The 10,513-nt window shown below is 35.1% G+C and overlaps 1 protein-coding gene across 5 annotated transcripts in view; it reads right to left on the minus strand.

The window, feature by feature from the left end:
• The window catches only part of Pp2A-29B (Protein phosphatase PP2A regulatory subunit A), a 62,597-nt gene that overhangs the window by 20,732 nt on the left and 31,352 nt on the right, over positions 1-10,513 (minus strand). The window lies entirely within an intron of this gene.

Genomic DNA, 10,513 nt, shown 5'->3' on the forward strand with positions numbered 1-10,513 from the left:
TGTCTACTTGGGATCACCACAATTTGGAGAATGTCTCTCCAGCTGAGTCCTACCCTTTCAACCAACAGTGAATTCATCCATAACTTTAAGTAAGATTACAGAAATAACTAACAGCATTTGAAATAATGATAAGTAGAGACAGTCAAAATTCTTGAATAAAAAGGGCTAAAATTCTGGTTAAAAGGATAAAAATTCTTGAGTGAAAACGAAAATTTCTTGAGTAAACCTGAAATTTTCATCGTATTTTATTAAATTATTATGTTGCTTAATATACTTGACAATTATAATTATATATTCAAAGTTTTACGTTGACAAGAATTCTAAGATACTTAACATTATTTAACATTCAAAGTTGTATGCAGACAACAGTTCTAAGTTTGTAATTGCAAGGTTTCTTTTTATATTTGTTAGCACACAACAGAACTGTGAAGAAAAAAAAAAATGCACAGTCAAATTGGAAACTGGAACTCATATAGCTCGGAGTGCTCCATCCACAAAATCACTGTGATCTTCAAGTAACGACAGCAAACCTTCTTACTTACTTACAAATGGCTTTTAAGGAACCCGAAGGTTCATTGCCGCCCTCACATAAGCCCGCCATCGGTCCCTATCCTGTGCAAGATTAATCCAGTCTCTATCATCATACCCCACCTCCCTCAAATCCATTTTAATATTATCCTCCCATCTACGTCTCGGCCTCCCTAAAGGTCTTTTTCCCTCCGGTCTCCCAACTAACACTCTATATGCATTTCTGGATTCGCCCATACGTGCTACATGTCCTGCCCATCTCAAACGTCTGGATTTAATGTTCCTAATTATGTCAGGTGAAGAATACAATGCGTGCAGTTCTGTGTTGTGTAACTTTCTCCATTCTCCTGTAACTTCATCCCGCTTAGCCCCAAATATTTTCCTTAGCACCTTATTCTCAAACACCCTGAACCTATGTTCCTCGCTCAGAGTGAGAGTCCAAGTTTCACAACCATACAGAAGAACCGGTAATATAACTGTTTTATAAATTCTAACTTTCAGATTTTTCGACAGCAGACTGGATGATAAGAGCTTCTCAACCGAATAATAACACGCATTTCCCATATTTATTCTGCGTTTAATTTCCTCCCGAGTGTCATTTATACTTGTTACTGTTGCTCCAAGATATTTGAATTTTTCCACCTCTTCGAAGGATAAATCTCCAATTTTTATATTTCCATTTCGTACAATATTCTGGTCACGAGACATAATCATATACTTTGTCTTTTCGAGATTTACTTCCAAACCGATCGTTCTACTTGCTTCAAGTAAAATTTCCGTGTTTTCCCTAATCGTTTGTGTATTTTCTCCTAACATATTCACGTCATCCGCATAGACAAGAAGCTGATGTAACCCGTTCAATTCCAAACCCTGCCTGTTATCCTGAACTTTCCTAATGGCATATTCTAGAGCGAAGTTAAAAAGTAAAGGTGATAGTGCATCTCCCTGCTTTAGCCCGCAGTGAATTGGAAAAGCATCAGATAGAAACTGACCTATACGGACTCTGCTGATGTTTCACTGAGACACATTTTAATTAATCGAACTAGTTTCTTGGGAATACCAAATTCAATAAGAATATCATATAATACTTCCCTCTTAACAGAGTCATAAGCCTTTTTGAAATCTATGAATAACTGATGTACTGTACCCTTATACTCCCATTTTTTCTCCATTATCTGTCGAATACAAAAAATCTGATCAATAGTCGATCTATTACGCCGAAAACCGCACTGATGATCCCCAATAATTTCATCTACGTACGGAGTTAATCTCCTCAAAAGAATATTGGACAAAATTTTGTACGACGTCAACAAAAGTGATATTCCTCGAAAGTTACCACAGTTGGTTTTGTCCCCCTTTTTAAAAATAGGTACAATTATGGACTCCTTCCATTGTTCTGGTACAATTTCCTTTTCCCAAATAGCAAGTACAAGTTTATAAATTTCGTTATATAATGCACTCCCACCCTCTTGTATTAATTCTGCTGGAATTTGATCGATACCTGGAGACTTCTACTTTTTCAGATTTTCTATCGCAATTTCGACTTCTGAAAGCGTGGGTTCGGGTATAAATGGCTCAGCAGTTTGTATTTCAATTTCGTCCCGATCATTTCTATTTGGCCTATGTACATTTAGTAGTTGCGCAAAATAGTTTTTCCATCTGTTTAGGATTGATGGAGAGTCTGCAAGCAAGTCACCATTCTCATCCTTGATCACGTTTACCCTTGGCTGATATCCGTTCTTAAATTCCTTTATACCCTTATATAAATCTCGAATGTTTTTATTCTTACTATTTGTTTCTACCTCATTCAGTTTTTCCTTCAAGTAACCTCTCTTTTTATTCCTAAGTGTACGACTTGCTTCCCGTCTTTCATTGAAATAATTATCTCTCTTCTCCTCAACTGGATCCTGTAAGAATTTCAATTTTGCCTGTTTCCTTCTTTCTACTACCATGCAACAATCTTCATCAAACCACGGTTTCTTTTTCCTAGTTTCATAATAACCTATGCTCTGCTCAGCTGCAATTTTGATACTATCTCTGATATTTTCCCACACGCATCTAATTCTTTCTCAACTTCGTCGGAACTTTCTAAAGTGGCAAACCTATTCGAAATTTCGACCTGATAATTTTGCTTAGCTTCCTCGTCCTTTAATTTCAAAATATTGAATTTAGTAATATTAACTTGTTGCTCTACTCGCTTGGCTACTGATAATCTTTCTCTTAATTCTCCAATCACCAAATAATGGTCAGAATTACAGCAAACCTTCTTGCACTGAAATTTCGCATTGAAACTATGTCCTTCAGTTCACTGTATGCTTGTACTGCTACATCAGGTGATAGATTCTTTAAGGTTGGCACCTGATCAAAGAGAGGTTTCAAACTGCTTTCAGTTGCAGCAAACCGTTTACGAACCATTTCAACCTACACCATCTAGAGCCAGCATTCCAAACCTTGTGCATTTTTCAAACAGAACTTCTAAAATTTTCAAATTTAGATTATGTATTTATGAATTGCTGAAAAATTGCCTCTTTTCGCGAATATGCTAAATTCGCGAGTCATAGGATTTTTGCGATTTTTCGCGAGTTGAAACGTGTAAATATATGATATTTTTTATGTGAACCACGTTTTAAACCATGTTTATTTGGTTTTTAGGTTTTTCGCGATTTCGCAAATCACGAATTTTGACTGTCTCTAGTGATAAGGTACAACAAAAACTGCATGGGAAGACTTACTTCAGAGAAAACCTAGACAACAACTGTTCCAACCACCTCCAACTGCTCCAACCACAAACATCTCAAAATCAAAAAGAATTTAACTCTCTACTACAAAGGCCCCTCACATAAAAATAAAACAAAAAATGGTGTCAAAATTTGTGTCATACACATACTCTATTACAATACTATAAAGCTATTAAATAAGCACTACGGTACATTAAGTGAAGTTTTGTCAATTTATTCATAATCATATTTTTAGAAATCTTACTTTTGTAAAGTCAAAATTTCCACTATACTAACACTTAAGCCAGGAATTTTACAACACAAAACCACAACTCAAATCCCTGGCCAAACTTCAACCATAAGACTTGTTCATGCACTCTCCAAAAACTTTTCTCTTATAAGCAAAGAAATGTTTACTTATTATATATAACACAGCACAAAACAAAAGGTTCTGCATGTATATCACAATAGCTGTGGTTACATTTGTTTTTGCGAAGTCCTTTGTATAGATCTAGAACTTAAAATTGTTGCTTGAACTTTCCCATTACTAGGGAGCAGATTCCTATGTAATTAAATATTCCTTTTGCTTGTGATGAAACACAATTAACAAAGTTAGAAATTCCGAACATAAAGTTTCAAGTTTAAAACTCGAATTTTATTTCACATGAAAACACATATTTTCACAAAAAAATTATGTAAATACATATTTTCAGGAATTCTATTATAAACACATAAATCTTGGAGTTTTTTTACTTACATAATTTTTTTACAAAAACTTTTAAATATTTTAAAACTAAATCAATTATAGCACTCAGAAGTACGTCATCTTTTTTAAGAATTCTTGGTTGCTTCGTGTTTCTAAGTGCTGTGTGGTGTATCCATTTTTGTAATAGTATCGCCTCAAGTTCTGAGAACTGCTAGGCAGCATACCAATGTTATTATTAGAGAATAAATTAATATGGACAAGGAGGAGAGATCTTGCAACACATAATAGTAGGAATGTTTATTGTTGCTGAAGATAATTTCGTTTTACGCTTTGTTTGTGAAACACAACAGATAAGAGCTCGGTTATGAACATCATTTAATTTAAACAAATCTCTCGCCTCTAGCTCATGTCTATCAAGTAAGGCAATATATCTTGTTGTGATTCCCTGTTATCGGACTTCGTCAATCGATATCTTCAAGAGATACTGAAAGATGGTTGTTTAAAAAAAGATTTGGCTTTCCTATTAGCAAATCTAAGCTTTTTGTGTGACATCATAAAAAAACTCGAAACATCCAAAAACCTGTTGTCTGAAACAGGGAGGTGCATGCCATAAAAATTAAACTAGACTCGCTACCAGGTTCAGAAGCACAATTACTAAAGAACAAATTCCAGAATGTGTTTGGGAAAAACAATGCATATAAAAAAAATGTGTAAAGTTGCTCATTTATTGCCTGTAAGTGAAATTGACGGTGTTTGTGTTTGTGACATTCCTCTCTTTAAATATGCATGTCTAACGTCCTGTGATGTGGAAAGATCGTTTTCACAGTATAAGTCGTTGTTCGGAGATAATCTGCATGCATTTGTGATGGAGAATTTGGAGATGACCTTTGTTGTTCACTGCAATTCTCGGCCAACTACTAGCACTCAAGTGTGGTTGGTGAGTACCTAGTAACATTTTTTTTTCCCCAAGCTAAGTAAGGTATTTATTTTTCATCTTCAAAAAAAATATATTTTTATTTTTAGCAAATATTTTCGTAGTTTTTAGCATATAAAAATAAATATATTTAAATTTTTTAGCACATAAAAATCCGCTCCCTACTCATATTTTTGTAGATAGCAGTTAATTTAACACAAATTTTGAAGACAAATAGTGTATATCTGACATTTTATAAGTACCATAATTTCCCACAACTATGGTCCATGATACAACCATTCAAATTTTGCACTCTGTAACGTAGTACCTTGTATATCCACATTATTTTTTCTGTACTGAAGTCAAGTCACTGCAGCTATCTATCAACAGTCTACGATACTTCTACAATATTCTTTGAATGATTGTATCGTGGACCATATTTGTGGGAAATTACGATATTTAAACAAATCCAAGAAGAAAAACATTAGAGCTAAATTTTGAGTGGACTACAGTGGACTTCATGTTGTCAGCAAACAGCTGGATACATTAAGAAGACTGATTGAGCAAATCTCTTATTTTTTTTTAATAAACATCCAATTAGCACAAAGGATTATACACATCTTTTCCGCACAAATACACTGAAATACTGAATATGAATTCATTCAATAGTTTAATAGCAATAATTATGCATAGACGCAGTGAATGCTATAGCTCCATTTTTACATTCGGGATGTTGCAAACTTGTACAATATTTCTGGGAAACTCTCGAGACTCCAACTCCTCCCAGAATTCCTTTTACTTACAACGCCATAGCCTGGCAGCCCTCCAAGTCACAATATACTGTTCCATTCTATTAGGGGGACAGGGGAATAGATAAACAATTGGTACTTTCATAGACTGGAAAGCTCAACTCCCTTCAATTATTCATGACTATGTTGTAAGGCAGCAGTTCCAACCTGTGATCTATGGACCCATGGGGGGCGGGGGGAGGGGTCGGGTCGAAAGGGGTCCACTGAACCAAGGTGTGTGTTCAAACAGTGTTTTAACTAAGCTGAACTAATTTCATCACGTTCTCTGACTTTTATCACTTGTTGGAATATTTTTTTGTTTATCTCAGACTTTTAAGACACAGAGTTTAACAGGAATGAGCTCGAACTCTTTGTACCTATTCAATATTTTTAGTTTCTTAAATTATAATTTTCAGGGTCCAACTAATTGAAGAGTCCACTGCAAGAATGATGGATGTCACTTTTTTGTCGAAAATGAACCAAGACTGTCAAGCTTAAGACATATAGAATGTACCTAGAGAGTTACATGGCATTAACACTGATAGTCATTGTCCAGTAATGATCGGAAAATCACAGTTAAGCTTTGAGCGCTAAGCATTTCAAACTTTCAATCGCTTCTCCTGCAAAATTAATTCCAAATGACATCCATCTTTCTTGCAGTGGACTCTTCAATTATAATAGTGAACACTGTTCAGAATAGACCAACAATGGAGATATTAAACTTTTATTCTTGCTGAGTTATCAATCGAAAATTTGATTTGTTTCCCACTCTTAGCAACTTTCTAGCAATATATTATGGTGAACTCTCATCCAATATCTTTGGAAGTATGAAAAAACATCTTCATTGATTGACACTAAAATTAAGGGAATATTATTCTTTCTGCAATGGAAAAAGCAATTGTATGAAAGATCTCTTATTGGTGACAAAATAACACCTACAGTTTGCCCATTAAAAGAGAAAAAATTATTAGAATTATCTTCTCATTCGATCTTAAAAATCATGCTCTCCTCTACATCTCTGTTGCAATCTCAGTCGCATGCACAACCCACATATACCCATGTCTCCCGAATTGTAATAAAACACTTAATGCCATTTGCATCAGCATACTTGTGTAAGAGTATGCTACATTTTCTGTTCTGGTCTCCTTGAGGAGATACAAAATGAATATTAACCCTGGAATGATTTCAGGGGTAATCTGTTACTCCATATCACATGTATCCTTTATGAGTGTGAAGTTTATGTATCCTTTCCAGGGTTAATACATGGGAAGTAAAAGGACTTCTTTTTTGCACTAGGGGAACTTCATTTAAGTTAACCAAAACCATTCTCCTTTCTCCAAAATTTTCTAATGAGGACATTAACAAAATTTGTCTAATGGTATTGAGAGATTCATTTACACAATCACTTGTATAACACTAAGTAATATTGTTTTTTTTTTACTTCATTTCATTACTCTTAATTGTACTTTCATATCATGTTTCTCCGAAATCAATTGTACTTTATTTTTAAATTTACCATTGTTCTGTATTCTCTCCACAAATCATGTTGTATCTTAATTTTAATTGTATTCTGGGTCCTAGTGGTCAGCCATAGATGTCAGCCAGATGTCCCAAATTGTGGAATTAGTAGTAGTGTTGAGGTAGAATTGTGATTTAGATTATCTACAATTCAGCCAGATTTCGCACAGCATCAACCATCCCACTGATAACCTTATGGTAAATCTAAAAAACTGGTTTCATTTTCACAGCAAAGCTTGATATAACGTAAAATAACTTTAGGTACTTTCAGATTATTGTCTCTAAAAATACAGCAATAACAATTTTAATTAACCCTCTAGAATATGTTAATACTGAGAACAGAGTTGATTTACTGGAACCAGTCAGTAAAACCAAGACACACCACTTGAAATGAAGATCATTGCAATAGCAACAATTCATGAAAGATATTCAGAGAAATGGTGACTGAGAATATTCACTGATGGATCCTTACTGAATAACAGAAGCGAAGCAGGAGCTGGTGTATATTCTAGAAATTTTGCACAATACATAGCATAAGATAATGCCAACCACTTCGATGGAGAAATAAGAGGCAATTAGAACAACATTATGTAATGTTTTGTATAGACCATATCTCAAGAGAAAAACAGTAATTCTAACAGATTCGAAATCAGCAAATGACAACATTACAAACTATAAAAACAAAACATCTCACAGAATTCAGGAAATCAGAAATTTAATTAAAACAGTAAAGATAAGACACGGCCAAGTTGTTATTCAATGGATACCAGACACGGAGTAGAAGGGAACAAGCAGGCAAACCAACTTGTGAAGGCACTACAATAAAGTTTAAACCATCAGCCAAAACAGAACTTCACAAGCAGATCAACAACATAAAACAGCACTTCGCTGAAGAACATAGAGCTATTCAATGCAATGATAAATTGCAGTTCATCCGAAACAAGGATATGTTGTTGTTGTTTTCTAATGCCAGGCATTTGACAATAAAGTCATTTGACCTGTTGCACTCCAATATTTTTCAAACATATTATCATGGTCAGCCACTGAAGCACAGATTTTGAGGTGTTCTGAATCCATTTTATTATTTGAGTTGCACAATGGGCAATTAGGGGACTGATATATTCCAATTCTATGCAGGTGTTTGGCAAAACAATCATGGCCTGTTGCCAATCTAAATGCAGCTACAGACGATTTTCGTGGTAAATCGGGAATTAACTGTGGATTATGATGCAGAGAGTTCCATTTTTTCCCTTGAGATTGTGTTATCAAATTTTGTTTGTTGAAGTCTAAGTATGTAGATTTAATACATCTTTTTACAGAATATACGTAGATTTAGTAACAGGTCTGTAAGTAGCAGTGCTGCCCTTCTTTGCTAATGCATCCACATTCTCGTTTCCCAGGATTCCACAATAGGATGGTATCCATTGGAATACAATTCTTTTATTGAGTGATATTAATTGAGAGAGTATTTTAGTTATTTCTGCTGTTTGAGATGAAGGTGTGTGTTTAGAGACTATTGATAGAATAGCTGCTTTGGAGTCTGACAATATAACTGCATTCTTAAATTTATTGATGTGGCATAGAAGATTCCTGAGGCTTTCACTTATTGCAACGATTTCTCCATCAAAACTTGTTGTTCCATATCCAAGAGATCTATAAAGTGAGAAGAGACAGCATGTAACACCTGCACCGGCACCTTGTTCTCTGGAGATCAAGGATCTGTAGGTGTATAAATGAAGCCAGTTTTGTGGAGGGTACCTAATATTAATTGTCTCTAAAGACAATTGTTTCATTATTTCAGTGTTTACTTCTGATTTCAGTATTTCTTCTGTTAAATTTAGATTATATTCTATATTTAATAAAGTTAAAGGGTTTGGTTTAATTTGATACAGGGATATAAGAGAGTGCATAATAAGGACCATCTGGAGAAGTGCACTGGACTCAAAAGTGACAACATTGCTGGCCCTTTATTCGGAAGCTAGGGGGAAAATGATGCAAATCAAATACTCATCATGTCATTGGACAACAACAACTTGCAGATTATATTCAAAAGCTAAAAATGAAATTTAATATAGAAGCCAAGGATGTTTAATTCACTACATTACGCAAATGTTTAATGAGTAGAAAATGATTACCAGCCTAAATTATACTGGATCATCCCTATATCTCAGAACAGGAACTGCGTGAAGTGCCTCAGCCAACAACAGCAACACATTTGTGTGGGTAGGAGGGGATCAGTCTGCAGGGATAACTGGTTTATTCAAGATTTCGCAACACAGTTTGTTCTGTGTTTCAGTGAGAGCAACATGTGAAGTGAGAGTAATGGCAAAAAAATAGGCCTAATTATTCTATTCCACATCGGGTGTTTATTTACAATTCGTATGTCCATACAGAATCCACTCGTGCTGTCCAGGAGATTATTTCAAAAGAATTTTCCAGGTGTTCGAGTCCCAAGTCATGGGACGATTCAGTGCTCACAGAAGAAACTCTTGATGACATTGGACAACGCTTGGAAAATTTCCCTAAGAAATCTCTTAGCTGTCTTTCTCAGCAAATGGGAATTCCTTATGGTTCCATACAAAGGGCTACGAATTTACTTAAGTTAAAACTCTATAAATGTACAGTTGTGCAAGAACTTAAATTGGGTGACCCTGTATGAATGATTACATTTTGTGAATGGATTTTGAATAAAATGTTGTAAATTCTCAAAACTACAGACTTTGGAGTGCCGAAAAACCTAATCTGCTTTGTAAGGAATTTCATGATGAGAGAATAATAGGCACATTTTTTTTAGGACACAATTAACAGTGATAGATATATGAACTACATTTTGCAACTTTTTCTTGCTGAATTAACTGAGAGGGAACGTAATTTCGCGTATTTTCAGCAGGTTCGGTGACAGCTCCTACAGCCAATGTTTCTCTGCAGGCAAATCGATGTGTTTGACGATAGAGTTATCAGCAACATATGACCCTTAAAATCCCGATTTAACTACCTGTGACTATTATCTTTGAGGATCATTAAAAGATCAAGTGTATAAAACGAATCCACACACTTTAGACGAACTTAAGGATAACATTTGCCAAGAGATCAATTCAATTTCTCAAAGAGGACTAAGAAAAGTAATGGGTAATTTTATAAGATGCCAGAAATGTTTTGAAAACGAAGGCAGGCAGTTCCAACATCTCCTTTAGTGACATGGATGAGTACATCAGAATTTATTATGCAGTCATTCTAGCTTGCTAAACATCGGGCTCTTTTATTGTCCGGCCAGCGGGAAGCGATAGCTTATCGGCCAAGCAGGACCTCGCCTCAGCTGCGGTGCCGCAATATATGGATGAGC

This window comes from Periplaneta americana, chromosome 15, assembly GCF_040183065.1.
Source record: "Periplaneta americana isolate PAMFEO1 chromosome 15, P.americana_PAMFEO1_priV1, whole genome shotgun sequence".
In the NCBI taxonomy this organism is placed as follows: domain Eukaryota; kingdom Metazoa; phylum Arthropoda; class Insecta; order Blattodea; family Blattidae; genus Periplaneta; species Periplaneta americana.